The sequence below is a fragment of the Triticum dicoccoides genome, chromosome 3B, assembly GCF_002162155.2.
Source record: "Triticum dicoccoides isolate Atlit2015 ecotype Zavitan chromosome 3B, WEW_v2.0, whole genome shotgun sequence".
Classification (NCBI taxonomy): Eukaryota; Viridiplantae; Streptophyta; class Magnoliopsida; order Poales; family Poaceae; genus Triticum; species Triticum dicoccoides.
The window spans coordinates 358,679,065-358,696,866 of record NC_041385.1 but is presented as its reverse complement, the minus strand read 5'-3'; positions in this window follow the sequence as shown (position 1 = coordinate 358,696,866).

Below are 17,802 nucleotides of genomic sequence, written 5' to 3'. Positions count from 1 at the left end.
ATCAACAGCAGCACCAACAGTTTGGCCAAACGCAAGAGGAACACGGCTTGCTCGGCGGAGGTCTGCTTCGCGACGTGGAGGTAGTCGTTGTTGTTGTTGTTGGAAAGGTGCGTTAGGTGCAGCGGGTGGTGGTGGTGGAAGACGCGCGAGCAATTCATTAAACTTGTTATCAAGCTTTGTTTCGAACGTCTTCTCAAGGCCAGTGATCTTCTCCATGGCCTCTTCAAAATTGTTCAGCACATCTTGCACCTGTTCAGTCATCATTTGCTGAAACTTATCATGAAGCTCCTTGTTCAATAAATTCTCCCAGTCAATCTCGTCGGCTTGTGATCCTGGCATGGTTAGCAGCAATAGAAACACACAAGAATATGATCCTACAGACTACGAACAAGTGGTGGTGGTGGGTGTCACAAATCCGTCAAGCAAATCTCAAATTCTTACCAGTTCTTACCCAGCAGCAGGCGGTGATCGGCAACCGTTGTAGTCAAAAACTCTCAAAGCTTGGATAGAGCGATTACCAGGGAGAGTCAAACGCACGACGTAGATGTATGTGGAGCTGGGAAGGCTTATAATATGGTAGCAAAAAGGGTCAGCAATAATCAATTCAGAGATGCAAAGTTGAATAAACGCTCAACGACGGTACTGTGCTGGTCCTAGGCTAGACTGTGCTAGAGACGCGAGCCTAGAACACTAACAAAATCACGGCGCGGCACGTAAACAAGGGAAAAGCACACTCTGGAATTTTTTTTTCGCTCTTTTTTTTTTGGGCTGTTTTTTTTTTGCGCTCTTTTTTTTTGCGCTGCTTTTTTTTTTTTGCGAAAAATCACTATAATGGCGAGTGTCTCAAAATTCTTCTTAGCTCAAACTGACAGGATGGGCACGAAATTTTTTTGACCAATTTTTTTTTTGACTGCCCGGACCCAAAAACTGGAAACGGGTCAAAAAAAACTTCCTATAATGTCACCTGTCTCAAAACACTCAGAAACACCTAAAAATAGGATAGCCAGAAATTTTTTCGAAAAATGCGTTTTCGAAAAATTTTGGGCCTAAACGGAGCGTGGCTACCCGACTCTTTTTTTTTCCGAAACCTACTCCGGCAAGGAAACACGAATCGGAATCTGGATGGATCCCGAAAACAAACCTAATATGACAAGAACTCTGATTGGTGGTGGATATATGGTGGTAGATGGCAGCGGTGGTGGTATATGACAGCTGTGGTGGTATATGGATACGGATTCGAAGCGGTGGCGGATAAGCGGTGGTGGTAGATGGCAGGGGTGATGATGATGGTGCGGCGGCGGCGTGACAACTTATGACCAGAACTCGAAACTCTAAAAGACTAGACTCTAAGACCAGCAACTAGACACGACGATGCAACCGCAAATTCAACAAAGCAAAACCCTAAAAAGATTATGCAAAGGCTCAGATTGGTTCGGATATGATGAACTAACCCTAATTTTTTTTTTGTGGCTTTTTCGTGGACTATAGGTATGAAGAACAGACTCGATCTAAACTATGAAAAACTGTAAAATCTCACCGAGCAACCTGGAAATCTGATACCACTTGATAGAGGCAAAGGTGTCCCGTCTTTCGATGAGATGGTGGATTTCGCTTTGGTGGAAGTCGACTTTGACGATCCGACAACGAACGTGCGAGGACGTCGCGCCTTAGCAATCGCTAAACCAACTCCGAGAGGTTATTGACCACGCCGGAGCCCGATCAACCTGACCACGAGGGTCTGTTTCCTGCGAGCAAACGAAGAACAAGCAAGAAACTAAGATTGCAATCTGGATATTGCGAATATAAGATGAAAGCTTTATTGATCAAGGTGGGGTTCTGTGACGCCTTTGTCTGGTCGTTGAACACAAACGAAGTACGCGAAGTTGCAGCTATGGCGAACTTTTAATCTAAACAAAACCCAAAGTCTAAACGATGCCCTAAGGGCTGTATATATGGAGGAAGAGGGGGGAATTTCGTGGCCCTTGGTGGAGGGGTCCGAAATCAACCCTATCTCTTGTTTCCCCACACATACGGACTCTACAAATAGCCTATACTGATGTATTTCGAAATTACATGGGCCTGGCCCAATAATAAGGTGACGCAGCACCTAAAATAGCCTCGGGACGAAATTTATGAAGTGGCGTCTTGTATATTTCGTCCAAGGCTTCATGCACCCATTATGGTGGCTTCAAAGTCCTGAAATCATCACTTGTAACTCCGTTCTTGTTTCCCTTGCGCATGCCATCATCTCCATGCTTGTTCTTGCTCCAATGTTCATCCTTCTCCAAGCTAGGCCCTTCATTTGTAAGCAAAACAAATGTATCCAATTTAGGCAGCATCATATTCTCATGAACATTAGAATCATTACCAAGAAACGAAAGTACCTGGTAATTTAGTTGGCGTGCACGAGCTCTAGTAATTGGTCCAGTATGTATAGCAGCAGGGGCTGTGGGTGTAACAATTGTATTGATGTCCTCATCAGTTCTTTTGCATCAATAGTTAATTCAATGGGTGCACTCAAAATTGTTGGTATTTCAGTTATTTGATCACATGGCAAAGTCAAATTATCAACGTAGTCCTCTAAAATAGGTGGTGTGATCAAAGTAGTGGGTAGCTCATCAGATGGTGCATTCAAATTGACAAGGCATTCATCATTCTCATGTAGAGATGGAAGATCAGTACCTTTGTCATTACCTCTTATGATCAACTCAGATGATGTAGCCACTCTCGGGGGCGATGTGTCACTTGGTGGAGGTGATGTAGTCCTGACAACAACGGATGTGGTTGTTATAGTATGCCTAGTAGTTGAAGGAACAATCATATCCACTCTTGGAATGTGCACCGTGCGCTTGTTCTCCTCGTGGCCAACACGTCGTTTTATTTCCTGTTCAGCTTTGCAAGCAAGATGAAACAAATGGTCCATAGGATAACACTCTTCATGAATTAGTATCTCTTGAATATCACGGTTTAATCCTCCCCAAAATCTATCCATAAAATCATCTTCACTTTCTTCTAAAGAGGAATGCAACAAGGTAGTTTGTAAATCATCATAATATTTTGTTACAGTTTCACTATCTTGTTTTAAGTGTTGCAACTTCTTAATCATGTCACGAGTATAATAAGCAGGGACGAAAGTATGTCGCATGGCAAGTTTCAAATCATCCCAAGTAGTAGGTATATAATCAGGGTGTAACCGACAATATTCACTCCACCAAACCAAAGCATAACCAGTGAAAGAACCAACCGCAACCTTAACCTTTTTATGTTCATCGAAATTATGGGAAGCAAATATATTTTCTATGTCGAACTCCCATTCAATATATAAAGCAGGTTTAAAACGACCATTAAATGGTGGTATAGATACATTAACCTGATCATGTGCATTTGGATGTTTGTGCACCTCTCGTGACGGTTGTGGTATTTGCAAAGGTGGTGGCACGTCTCCCGCGATCGACAAAGCCCATGAATTGACTCTGGATCCTGTCATGATTAGTAGAACAAGAAACAAAACCCAAAAATAATGTTCCTATAACTACTAGGATGTGGTGGTAAAACGCTCACAGTAAAGCAAATATCAATGTCTTACAAGTTCTTACCATGCAGCAGGCGGTGATCGGCAACCAGCAGTGTCAAGTAACTCCGAATATTGAGTAAAGCGATTGCCAGGGGAGCGTACGTATACACGGTGTAGAAATATGTGGAGCTGGGTTGGCTATATATGGTAGCAAAAGATTAGCAATAATCAATTCAAAGATACAATGTTGAATAAACGCTCAACGACGGTAGTGTGCTGGTCCTAGGCTAGACCGGACTAGAGACGCGAGCCTAGAACACTAATAAGGTCATGGCGTAGCACAACTAGCATCAATGAAGGATACTAAGTAGCTCTTGACAGCAAGATATAAGTGAAGATCACAACGGCAGTGAAGATAATGATGAAAAACAACTGCCAAGCAGGATATACAACAACTCTCTCTCCAACTTTCCTCTTGAAAAGTTTGAGACAATTTTCTGATAAATTCTTTCAAAGAATGCTACTAACTCAAGCTTTCCAATGCAAAAAGAATCACTCAATTCCGAGTTGATATGAGGAGTCAAAGAATTCTAAAACTGGCCTGAAAAATTGGAACAAGTTGTGTTCACGAACTTCGGAGGGCAAAAAGACCTATTTAGAAGCCGATTTTGAGGTGTCAAATATTGAACTAGCTTCTGGAACTATCTAGATGCGGCTCGTCGTTATCTTCAATTTGAGTACTCACGGAGCCAAAACGGACTTCGTATGAGGAAGATACACCTGTTTTACTGAACAGTGCACAAAACAGATTCCAATCCGAATTCAAGTACGAGATTGATTCTAGATAGATCCAATTTTTTTCTTCTCCCTTTTTTTTCTTTTTTTTTCTTTCCTTTTTTTTCTCTTTTTTTTCTATCTTTTTTTTCTTGACAAACTAGATAAGATGCAGATAGGATCAGGCGAAGATGTGAATGACCTCAACTATGATTATGACAATGAACAGTGCGTAGCACGTGGTGGAAATTAATAGATGGGATGGTGGACAGCGAAAGGGATAATGATGCAGCGGCGGCGTGACTAATGTGAACAGAACTCGAAACTCTAAAGGAACTAGACGCTAAGACCAGCAACTTACACGACGATGCAACCGATAATTCAACTATGCAAACAATGAATAGAAAATTGCAAAGGCTCAGACTGGCTTGGATAAAGGATGAACAGATCTAACTTTTTTTTTTGTGGCTTTTTCTTGGACAATAGGTAAGAAAATAAATCTAATCTAGGAAAACTGGAAATTCTCACCGAGCAACCGGAAAACTGATACCACTTGATAGAGGCGGGGTGTCCCGATCTTCCGATGAGATGATAACTATCGATTTGGTGGAGACGACTTTGACGATCCGACTACAAACGTGCACGACGTTGCGCCTTAGCAATCGCTAAACCAATCTCCTGAGGTTACTGACGATGCCGGAAGCACGGTCAGCCTGACCACAAAGGTCTATTCCTGCAAGCAATCGAAGAACGAGCAAGAATATGATAAAGGAATCTGAATATTGCAAATATATATGAGGTATTGATAATGGTGGGGATCCGTAAGCGGTCTTGGTCTGGTCGTTGGACACAAACGAAGTACACGAAGTTGCAATGGCTAACTTTTAACTAAACAAATCCCAAGGAAAAGCTACTAGATGGATCTACTTATATAGGAGCAAGGGGTGGCGGCCAAGGAGGTGGGAGGACGTCCCAAGGCAGCCTAAAACTTAATCTAGGTCGTACAAGGCCAATGGGCCCAAGTGGAGGTGATGTAACACCTTTGGACTTGTAGTTTGACTCGGATTCTGCTGCAGCATCAGATTGTTTCTTCCACAACTCAACGCTCCGGACGAATTTGAAGGTGATTCCAATTGGGTTGGAAAGTGAATGAAATCTAGTTTCCAACAAAAAAAATCACCCAATTCGGAGTCCGTATGAAAAACTTGTGTCTGTTTTGAGTCAGGTGTGTCTGTGCAGTCCGAATCTGAATCCAGAACGTGAGAGACTTGGACTCTATCTTCTCTTGGGCCAAAAGTGACATGAGAGAACTTTTTGGACAGCAAATAAACATCTCTTTCTTCCTTATCTTCATATGTGAATTGTACAAATGTCCCATACACCTGCAATTAGACAAAACACAAAAGTGTGTGAAGTATTTTTGTTCTGGATAACATAAATAGATTATTGAATAGTTTGCACTAGAAATCACCTGACAAATATGCATATATGCAATATTTTTGGTCATATCCAAGGTAGTCATGTCCTCATCAAGGGGTCTGAAATCAACCCTATCTCTTGTTTCCCCACACATACGTACTCTAAAAATAGCCTATACTTATGTATTTCGAAATTACATGGGCCTGGCCCAATAATAAGGTGACGCAGCACCTAAAATAGCCTCGGGACGAAATTTATGAAGTGGCATCTTGTATATTTCGTCCAAGGCTTCATGCACCCATTATGGTGGCTTCAAAGTCCTGAAATCATCACTTGTAACTCCGTTCTTGTTCCCCTTGCGCATGCCATCATCTCCATGCTTGTTCTTGCTCCAATGTTCATCCTTCTCCAAGCTAGGCCCTTCATTTGTAAGCAAAACAAATGTATCCAATTTAGGCAGCATCATATTCTCATGAACATTAGAATCATTACCAAGAAACGAAAGTACCTGGTAATTTAGTTGGCGTGCACGAGCTCTAGTAATTGGTCCAGTATGTATAGCAGCAGGGGCTGTGGGTGTAACAATTGTATTGATGTCCTCATCATCCTTCCCTTCTTGAAATGAAGTCGTCCTCGACGGAAGTTCATCTTCCTCACCCAAATAAGGCTTCAAATCTGCAATGTTAAAAGTGGGACTAACCCCAAAATCTGCAGGCAGCTAGAGTTTATATGCATTATCATTTATTTTCTCTAACACCTTAAAGGGACCATCAACACGTGGCATTAACTTTGATTTGCGCAAATCAGGAAATCTATCCTTACGCAAATGTAACCAAACAAGATCTCTAGGTGCAAACACACATGTTTTCTACCCTTATCTCCAGCAAGTTTATATTTAGCATTCATACGCTCAATGTTTTCCTTAGTTAACTCATGCATTTTTAAAATCAATTCAGCACGTTGTTTAGCATCAAAATTAACCTTCTCCGAAGATGGAAGAGGCAACAAATCAATAGGTGCACGAGGTAGGAAACCATACACAACTTCAAAAGGGCACATCTTAGTAGTAGAATGCAATGAACGATTATAAGCAAATTCAATATGAGGCAAGCATTCCTCCCACATTTTCTTATTATTCTTCAAAACAGCCCTAAGCATAGTAGACAATGTTCTATTGACTACTTCAGTTTGTCCATCAGTTTGGGGGTGACAAGTAGTACTAAAAAGCAGTTTAGTCCCCAACTTAGCCCATAAACATCTCCAAAAGTGGCTAAGAAATTTAGTATCACGATCTGAAACAATAGTATTTGGCACACCATGCAAGCGAATAATTTCACGAAAGAACAAATCAGCAACATTAACAGCATCATCGCTTTTATGACATGGTATAAAGTGTGCCATTTTCGAGAATCTATCCACGACAACAAATATGCTATCCCTCCCCTTCTTTGTTCGAGGTAAACCTAAAACAAAGTCCATAGATATATTGATGAGGACATGACTACCTTGGATATGACCAAAAATATTGCATATATGCATATTTGTCAGGTGATTTCTAGTGCAAACTATTCAATAATCTATTTATGTTATCCAGAACAAAAATACTTCACACACTTTTGTGTTTTGTCTAATTGCAGGTGTATGGGACATTTGTACAATCCACATATGAAGATAAGGAAGAAAGAGATGTTTATTTGCTGTCCAAAAAGTTCTCTCACGTCACTTTTGGCCCAAGAGAAGATAGAGTCCAAGTCTCTCACGTTCTGGATTCAGATTCGGACTGCACAGACACACCTGACTCAAAACGCACACAAGTTTTTCATACGGACTCCGAATTGGGTGATTCTTTTTTTGTTGGAAACTAGATTTCGTGCACTTTCTAACCCAATTGGAATCACCTTCAAATTCGTCCGGAGCGTTGAGTTGTGGACGAAACAATCTGATGCTGCAGCAGAATCCGAGTCAAACTACAAGTCTAAAGGTGTTACATCACCTCCACTTGGGCCCATTGGCCTTGTACGACCTAGATTTAGTTTTAGGCTGCCTTGGGACGTCCTCCCACCTCCTTGGCCGTCACCCCTTGCTCCTATATAAGTAGATCCATCTAGTAGCTTTTCGTTGGGATTTGTTTAGTTAAAAGTTAGCCAACGCAACTTCGTGTACTTCGTTTGTGTCCAACGACCAGACCAAGACAGCTTTCGGATCCCCACCTTTATCAATACTTCATACATATTTGCAATATTCAGATTGCTTTTATCATATTCTTGCTCGTTCTTCGATTGCTTGCAGGAATAGACCTTCGTGGTCAGGCTGACCGTGCTTCCAGCATCGTCAGTAACCTCAGGAGATTGGTTTAGCGATTGCTAAGGCGCAACATCGTGCACGTTTGTAGTCGGATCGTCAAAGTCGTCTCCACCAAATTGATAGTTATCATCTCATCGAAAGATCGGGACCCTCGCCTCTATCAAGTGGTATCAGTTTTCAGGTTGCTCGGTGAGAATTTCAAGTTTTTCCTAGATTAGATTTATTTTCTTACCTATTGTCCAAGAAAAAGCCACAAAACCAAAGTTAGATCTATTCATCCTTTGTCCTAGCCAGACTGAGCCTTTGCAATTTTCTTTTCATTGTTTGCATTATTGAATTATCGGTTGCATCGCCGTGTCGAGTTGCTGGTCTTAGTGTCTAGTTCCTTTAGAGTTTCGAGTTCTGTTCACATTAGTCACGCAGCCGCTGCATCATTATCCCATCCTCTATCCACCATCCCATCCACCAATTTCCACCACATGCTACGCACTGTTTATTGTCATAATCATAGTTGAGGTCAGTCACATCTTCGCTTGATCGAATCTGCATCTTATCTAGTTTGTCTTGGAAAGAGGGAGAAAAAGAAGATAAAGAAAAAAAGAGAGAAAAAAGGAAAGAAAAAAAAAGAAAAAGAGGGAGAAGAAAAAGAAAAAAAAGCGTGAGAAAAAAAGAGAGAAGAAAAAAAATTGGATCTATCTAGAATCAATCTCGTACCTGAATTCGGATTGGAATCTGTTTTGCGCACTGTTCAGTAAAACAGGTGTATTTTCCTCATACGAAGTCCGTTTTGGCTCTGTGAGTACTCAAATTGAAGATAGCGATGAGCCGCATCTAAATAGTTGCAGAAGCTCGTTCAATATTTGACACCTCAAAATCGGTTTCTAAATAGGTCTTTTTGCCCTCCGAAGTTCGTGAACACAGCTTGTTCCAATTTTTCAGGCCAGTTTTAGAATTCTTTGACTCCTCATATCAACTCGGAATTGAGTGATTCTTTTTGCATTGGAAAGCTTGAGTTAGTAGCATTCTTTGAAAGAATTTATCAGAAAATTGCCTCAAACTTTTCAAGAGGAAAGTTGGAGAGAGAGTTGTTGTATATCCTGCTTGGCAGTTGTTTTTCATCATTATCTCCACTGCCGTTGTGATCTTCACTTATATCTTGCTGTCAAGAGCTACTTAGTATCCTTCATTGATGCTAGTTGTGCTATGCCGTGACCTTATTAGTGTTCTAGGCTCGCGTCTCTAGTCCGGTCTAGCCTAGGACCAGCACAGTACCGTCGTTGAGCGTTTATTCAACATTGCATCTTTGAATTGATTATTGCTAATCTTTTGCTACCATATATAGCCAACCCAGCTCCACATATTTCTACACCGTGTATACATACGCTCCCCCGGCAATCGCTTTACTCAATATTCGGAGTTACTTGACACCGCTGGTTGCCGATCACCGCCTGCTGCATGGTAGGAACTTGTAAGACATTGATATTTGCTTTACTGTGAGCGTTTTACCACCACATCCTAGTAGTTATAGGAACATTATTTTGGGGTTTTGTTTCTTGTTCTACTAATCATGACAGGATCCAGAGTCAATTCATGGGCTTTGTCAATCGCGGGAGACGTGCCACCACCTTTGCAAATACCACAACCGTCACGAGAGGTGCACAAACATCCAAATGCACATGATCAGGTTAATGTATCTATACCACCATTTAATGGCCGTTTTAAACCTGCTTTATATATTGAATGGGAGTTCGACATAAAAAATATATTTGCTTCCCATAATTTCGATGAACATAAAAAGGTTAAGGTTGCGGTTGGTTCTTTCACTGGTTATGCTTTGGTTTGGTGGAGTGAATATTGTCGGTTACACCCTGATTATATACCTACTACTTGGGATGATTTGAAACTTGCCATGCGACATACTTTCGTCCCTACTTATTATACTCGTGACATGATTAAGAAGTTGCAACACTTAAAACAAGGTAGTGAAACTGTAACAAAATATTATGATGATTTACAAACTACCTTGTTGCATTCCTCTTTAGAAGAAAGTGAAGATGATTTTATGGATAGATTTTGGGGAGGATTAAACCGTGATATTTAAGAGATACTAATTCATGAAGAGTGTTATCCTATGGACCATTTGTTTCATCTTGCTTGCAAAGCTGAACAGGAAAGAAAACGACGTGTTGGCCACGAGGAGAACAAGCGCACGGTGCACATTCCAAGAGTTGATATGATTGTTCCTTCAACTACTAGGCATACTATGACAACCACATCCGTTATTGTCAGGACTACATCACCTCCACCATGTGACACATCGCCCCTGAGAGTGGCTACATCATCTGAGTTGATCATAAGATGTAATGGAAAAGGTACTGATCTTCCATCTCTACATGAGAATGAATGAATGCCTTGTCAATTTGAATGCACCATCTGATGAGCTACCCACTACTTTGATCACACCACCTATTTTAGAGGACTACGTTGATAATTTGACTTTGCCATGTGATCAAACAACTGAAATACCAACAATTTTGAGTGCACCCATTGAATTAACTATTGATGCAAAAGAACCAATGTTTAATCATTTTGATATGACCTCTAATCTTGGTGATGATTCTGTGTTGAATGACTTATTGCATGTTTGCTTATTTAAGCATGTTGTAGCATGTAAATTTGATGCAAGTAAGGTTTATTCACCAATGTTGGGATGGTTTAATGATGAACATTGTCAATCTTTTGAAATGAATAAGAGCTTCACTTATATGTGCAAACTGAGTTGCAATATTTTCATGCCTTCTACTTCTTGTGCTAATTTTTTGGCTTTAGATTTTATGAACTATGCAAGTTACTCATCTATTCATGTGTCATATATGCAAAAATCAAGGGAAGTAAAAATGGATGACATATACATATACAACATGTACACCTTGTCTCTTTTGTTAGCCACATTTCAGATTAAGCAACGTCGAGGACGGCTTTTGATGAGGACATCAATACAATTGTTACACCCACAGCCCCTGCTGCTATACATACTGGACCAATTACTAGAGCTCGTGCACGCCAACTAAATTACCAGGTACTTTCGTTTCTTGGTAATGATTCTAATGTTCATGAGAATATGATGCTGCCTAAATTGGATACATTTGTTTTGCTTACAAATGAAGGGCCTAGCTTGGAGAAGGATGAACATTGGAGCAAGAACAAGCATGGAGATGATGGCATGCGCAAGGGAAACAAGAACGGAGTTACAAGTGATGATTTCAGGACTTTGAAGCCACCATAATGGGTGCATGAAGCCTTGGACGAAATATACAAGACGCCACTTCATAAATTTCGTCCCGAGGCTATTTTAGGTGCTGCGTCACCTTATTATTGGGCCAGGCCCATGTAATTTCGAAATACATCAGTATAGGCTATTTGTAGAGTCCGTATGTGTGGGGAAACAAGAGATAGGGTTGATTTCGGACCCCTCCACCAAGGGCCACGAAATTCCCCCCTCTTCCTCCATATATACAGCCCTTAGGGCATCGTTTAGACTTTGGGTTTTGTTTAGATTAAAAGTTCGCCATAGCTGCAACTTCGCGTACTTCGTTTGTGTTCAACGACCAGACAAAGGCGTCACAGAACCCCACCTTGATCAATAAAGCTTTCATCTTATATTCGCAATATCCAGATTGCAATCTTAGTTTCTTGCTTGTTCTTCGTTTGCTCGCAGGAAACAGACCCTCGTGGTCAGGTTGATCGGGCTCCGGCGTGGTCAATAACCTCTCGGAGTTGGTTTAGCGATTGCTAAGGCGCGACGTCCTCGCACGTTCGTAGTCGGATCGTCAAAGTCGACTTCCACCAAAGCGAAATCCACCATCTCATCGAAAGACGGGACACCTTTGCCTCTATCAAGTGGTATCAGATTTCCAGGTTGCTCGGTGAGATTTTACAGTTTTTCATAGTTTAGATCGAGTCTGTTCTTCATACCTATAGTCCACGAAAAAGCCACAAAAAAAAATTAGGGTTAGTTCATCATATCCGAACCAATCTGAGCCTTTGCATAATCTTTTTAGGGTTTTGCTTTGTTGAATTTGCGGTTGCATCGTCGTGTCTAGTTGCTGGTCTTAGAGTCTAGTCTTTTAGAGTTTCGAGTTCTGGTCATAAGTTGTCACGCCGCCGCCGCACCATCATCATCGCCCCTGCCATCTACCACCACCGCTTATCCGCCACCGCTCCGAATCCGTATCCATATACCACCACCAATCCGTGTCCATATACCACCACCGATCCATATCCATATACTACCACCGCTACCACCACCGCTGCCATATACCACCACCATATATCCACCACCAATCCGAGTTCCTTGCATATTAGGTTTGTTTTCGGGATCCATCTAATTTCCGATTCGTGTTTCCTTGTCTGAGTAGTGATGAGGACATCAATACAATTGTTACACCCACAGCCCCTGCTGCTATACATACTGGACCAATTACTAGAGCTCGTGCACGCCAACTAAATTACCAGGTACTTTCGTTTCTTGGTAATGATTCTAATGTTCATGAGAATATGATGCTGCCTAAATTGGATGCATTTGTTTTGCTTACAAATGAAGGGCCTAGCTTGGAGAAGGATGAACATTGGAGCAAGAACAAGCATGGAGATGATGGCATGCGCAAGGGGAACAAGAACGGAGTTACAAGTGATGATTTCAGGACTTTGAAGCCACCATAATGGGTGCATGAAGCCTTGGACGAAATATACAAGATGCCACTTCATAAATTTCGTCCCGAGGCTATTTTAGGTGCTGCGTCACCTTATTATTGGGCCAGGCCCATGTAATTTCGAAATACGTAAGTATAGGCTATTTTTAGAGTCCGTATGTGTGGGGAAACAAGAGATAGGGTTGATTTCGGACCCCTCCACCAAGGGCCACGAAATTCCCCCCTCTTCCTCCATATATACAGCCCTTAGGGCATCGTTTAGACTTTGGGTTTTGTTTAGATTAAAAGTTCGCCATAGCTGCAACTTCGCGTACTTCGTTTGTGTTCAACGACCAGACAAAGGCGTCACAGAACCCCACCTTGATCAATAAAGCTTTCATCTTATATTCGCAATATCCAGATTGCAATCTTAGTTTCTTGCTTGTTCTTCGTTTGCTCGCAGGAAACAGACCCTCGTGGTCAGGTTGATCGTGCTCCGGCATGGTCAATAACCTCTCGGAGTTGGTTTAGCGATTGCTAAGGCGCGACGTCCTCGCACGTTCGTAGTCGGATCGTCAAAGTCGACTTTCACCAAAGCGAAATCCACCATCTCATCGAAAGACGGGACACCTTTGCCTCTATCACTACGTTGATAATTTGACTTTGCCATGTGATCAAACAACTGAAATACCAACAATTTTGAGTGCACCCATTGAATTAACTATTGATGCAAAAGAACCAATGTTTAATCATTTTGATATGACCTCTAATTTTGGTGATCATTCTGTGTTGAATGACTTATTGCATGTTTGCTTATTTAAGCATGTTGTAACATGTAAATTTGATGCAAGTAAGGTTTATTCACCAATGTTGGGATGGTTTAATGATGAACATTGTCAATCTTTTGAAATGAATAAGAGCTTCACTTATATGTGCAAACAGAGTTGCAATATTTTCATGCCTTCTACTTCTTGTGCTAATTTTTTGGCTTTAGATTTTACGAACTATGCAAGTTACTCATCTATTCATGTGTCATATATGCAAAAATCAAGGGAAGTAAAAATGGATGACATATACATATACAACATGTACACCTTGTCTCTTTTGTTAGCCACATTTCAGATTAAGCAACGCCGAGGACGGCTTTATTTTCAAGAAGGGGAGGATGATGAGGACATGACTACCTTGGATATGACCAAAAATATTGCATATATGCATATTTGTCAGGTGATTTCTAGTGCAAACTATTCAATAATCTATTTATGTTATCCAGAACAAAAATACTTCACACACTTTTGTGTTTTGTCTAATTGCAGGTGTATGGGACATTTGTACAATCCACATATGAAGATAAGGAAGAAAGAGATGTTTATTTTCTGTCCAAAAAGTTCTCTCACGTCACTTTTGGCCCAAGAGAAGATAGAGTCCAAGTCTCTCACGTTCTGGATTCAGATTCGGACTGCACAGACACACCTGACTCAAAACGCACACAAGTTTTTCATACGGACTCCGAATTGGGTGATTCTTTTTTTGTTGGAAACTAGATTTCGTGCACTTTCTAACCCAATTGGAATCACCTTCAAATTCGTCCGGAGCGTTGAGTTCTGGACGAAACAATCTGATGCTGCAGCAGAATCCGAGTCAAACTACAAGTCTAAAGGTGTTACATCACCTCCACTTGGGCCCATTGGCCTTGTACGACCTAGATTTAGTTTTAGGCTGCCTTGGGACGTCCTCCCACCTCCTTGGCCGTCACCCCTTGCTCCTATATAAGTAGATCCATCTAGTAGCTTTTCGTTGGGATTTGTTTAGTTAAAAGTTAGCCAACGCAACTTCGTGTACTTCGTTTGTGTCCAACGACCAGACCAAGACCGCTTTCGGATCCCCACCTTTATCAATACTTCATACATATTTGCAATATTCAGATTGCTTTTATCATATTCTTGCTTGTTCTTCGATTGCTTGCAGGAATAGACCTTCGTGGTCAGGCTGACCGTGCTTCCAGCATCGTCAGTAACCTCAGGAGATTGGTTTAGCGATTACTAAGGCGCAACGTCGTGCACGTTTGTAGTCGGATCGTCAAAGTCGTCTCCACCAAATTGATAGTTATCATCTCATCGAAAGATCGGGACCCTCGCCTCTATCATATATCCTCCCAAGGAACACTAGGTACAGGCAAAGGCATATATAAACCATGAGGATTGAGTCGTGACTTAGCTTTTTGACATGTAGTGCATCGAGCAATAAAACGCTCAACATCCCGTCTCATCTTTGGCCAAAAGAAATGTGTAGCAAGTACGTCCTCCGTCTTCTTCACGCCAAAGTGTCCCATTAATCCTCCTCCATGCGCCTCCTGCAACAACAAAAGACGAACGGAGCTAGCTGGAATGCATAGCTTGTTAGCACGAAACACAAATCCATCGTTAACGACAAACTTGTTCCACATTCTTCCTTCTTTACAATTCTGCATTACATCTTTAAAATCAGCATCATGCACATATTGATCTTTGATGGTCTCCAAACCAAATATTTTGAAGTCAAGTTGTGAAAGCATAGTATAGCGGCGAGACAATGCATCAGCAATAACATTTTCTTTTCCCTTCTTGTGTTTAATGACATAAGGAAAAGTCTCAATGAATTCAACCCATTTAGCATGTCTACGATTCAATTTAGCTTGACTTTTGATATGTTTCAAAGATTCATGATCAGAATGTATAACAAATTCTTTGGGCCATAAATAATGTTGCCATGTTTCTAAAGTCCGAACAAGAGCATATAATTCTTTATCATAAGTAGAATAATTCAGACTAGGCCCATTCAATTTTTCAAAAAAGTATGCAACAGGTTTGCCATCTTGTAATAACACACCGCCTAATCCAATTCCACTAGCATCACATTCAAGCTCAAAAGACTTATTAAAATTAGGAAGTTGGAGTAAAGGAGCATGTGTCAACTTATCTTTCAATACCGAGAAGGCTTCTTCCTGTGCGGTACCCCAAAGAAAAGGCACATCTTTCTTTGTAAGCTCATTGAGAGGTGCAGCAATGGTGCTGAAATCTCTCACAAAACGCCTATAGAATCCAGCGAGGCCAAGAAAACTCCTCACTTGTGTGACCGTTTTGGGTTGCGGCCAACTCTCAATAGCTTCAATCTTGGCTTTATCAACTTCAGTTCCCTGTGGAGTAACAACATAGCCAAGGAAAGATACTCGGTCGGTGCAAAAGGTGCACTTCCCAAGGTTACCAAACAAACGTGCATCACGTAGAGCAATAAAAACAACACGTAAATGTTCCAAATGTTCTTCCAAAGATCTGCTATAAATCAATATGTCATCAAAGTAAACTACCACAAATCGTCCAATGAAAGCACGTAAAACTTCGTTCATTAATCTCATGAAAGTACTAGGTGCATTAGTTAACCCAAAAGGCATGACTAACCACTCATATAATCCAAACTTAGTTTTGAATGCTGTTTTCCATTCATCTCCCAACTTCATACGAATTTGATGGTATCCACTACGCAAATCAACTTTGGAGAATATTGTAGAGCCACTCAATTCATCAAGCATATCATCTAGCCTAGGAATAGGATGACGATAACGAATAGTAATATTATTAATGCCTCTACAATCAACACACATACGTGATGTACCATCCTTTTTCGGCACTAGAATAATAGAAACAGCACAAGGACTAAGGGATTCGCGTATATAACCTTTGTCGAGAAGCTCTTGTACTTGACGCATAATCTCCTTCGTCTCCTCTGGATTGGTACGGTATGGTGCACGGTTTGGCAGTGAAGCACCGGGAATTAAGTCAATCTGATGCTCAATCTGATGGAGGCAAAGGTGTCCCGTCTTTCGATGAGATGATGGATATCGCTTTGGTGGCAGTCGACTTTGACGATCCGACTACGAACGTGCGAGGACGTCGCGCCTTAGCAATCGCTAAACCAACTCCGAGAGGTTATTGACCACGCCGGAGCACGATCAACCTGACCACGAGGGTCTGTTTCCTGCGAGCAAACAAAGAACAAGCAAGAAACTGAGATTGCAATCTGGATATTGCGAATATAAGATGAAAGCTTTATTGATCAAGGTGGGGTTCTGTGACGCCTTTGTCTGGTCGTTGAACACAAACGAAGTACGCGAAGTTCAGCTATGGCGAACTTTTAATCTAAACAAAACCCAAAGTCTAAACGATGCCCTAAGGGCTGTATACATGGAGGAAGAGGGGGGAATTTCGTGGCCCTTGGTGGAGGGGTCCGAAATCAACCCTATCTCTTGTTTCCCCACACATACGGACTCTAAAAATAGCCTATACTTATGTATTTCGAAATTACATGGGCCTGGCCCAATAATAAGGTGACGCAGCACCTAAAATAGCCTCGGGACGAAATTTATGAAGTGGCATCTTGTATATTTCGTCCAAGGCTTCATGCACCCATTATGGTGGCTTCAAAGTCCTGAAATCATCACTTGTAACTCCGTTCTTATTCTTGCTCCAATGTTCATCCTTCTCCAAGCTAGGCCCTTCATTTGTAAGCAAAACAAATGTATCCAATTTAGGCAGCATCATATTCTCATGAACATTAGAATCATTACCAAGAAACGAAAGTACCTGGTAATTTAGTTGGCGTGCACGAGCTCTAGTAATTGGTCCAGTATGTATAGCAACAGGGGCTGTGGGTGTAACAATTGTATTGATGTCCTCATCATCCTCCCCTTCTTGAAATGAAGTCGTCCTCGACGGAAGTTCATCTTCCTCACCCAAATAAGGCTTCAAATCTGCAATGTTAAAAGTGGGACTAACCCCAAAATCTACAGGCAGCTCAAGTTTATATGCATTATCATTATTTTCTCTAACACCTTAAAGGGACCATCACCACGTGGCATTAACTTTGATTTGCGCAAATCAGGAAATCTATCCTTACGCAAATGTAACCAAACAAGATCTCCAGGTGCAAACACAACATGTTTTCTACCCTTATCTCCAGCAAGTTTATATTTAGCATTCATACGCTCAATGTTTTCCTTAGTTAACTCATGCATTTTTAAAATCAATTCAGCACGTTGTTTAGCATCAAAATTAACCTTCTCCG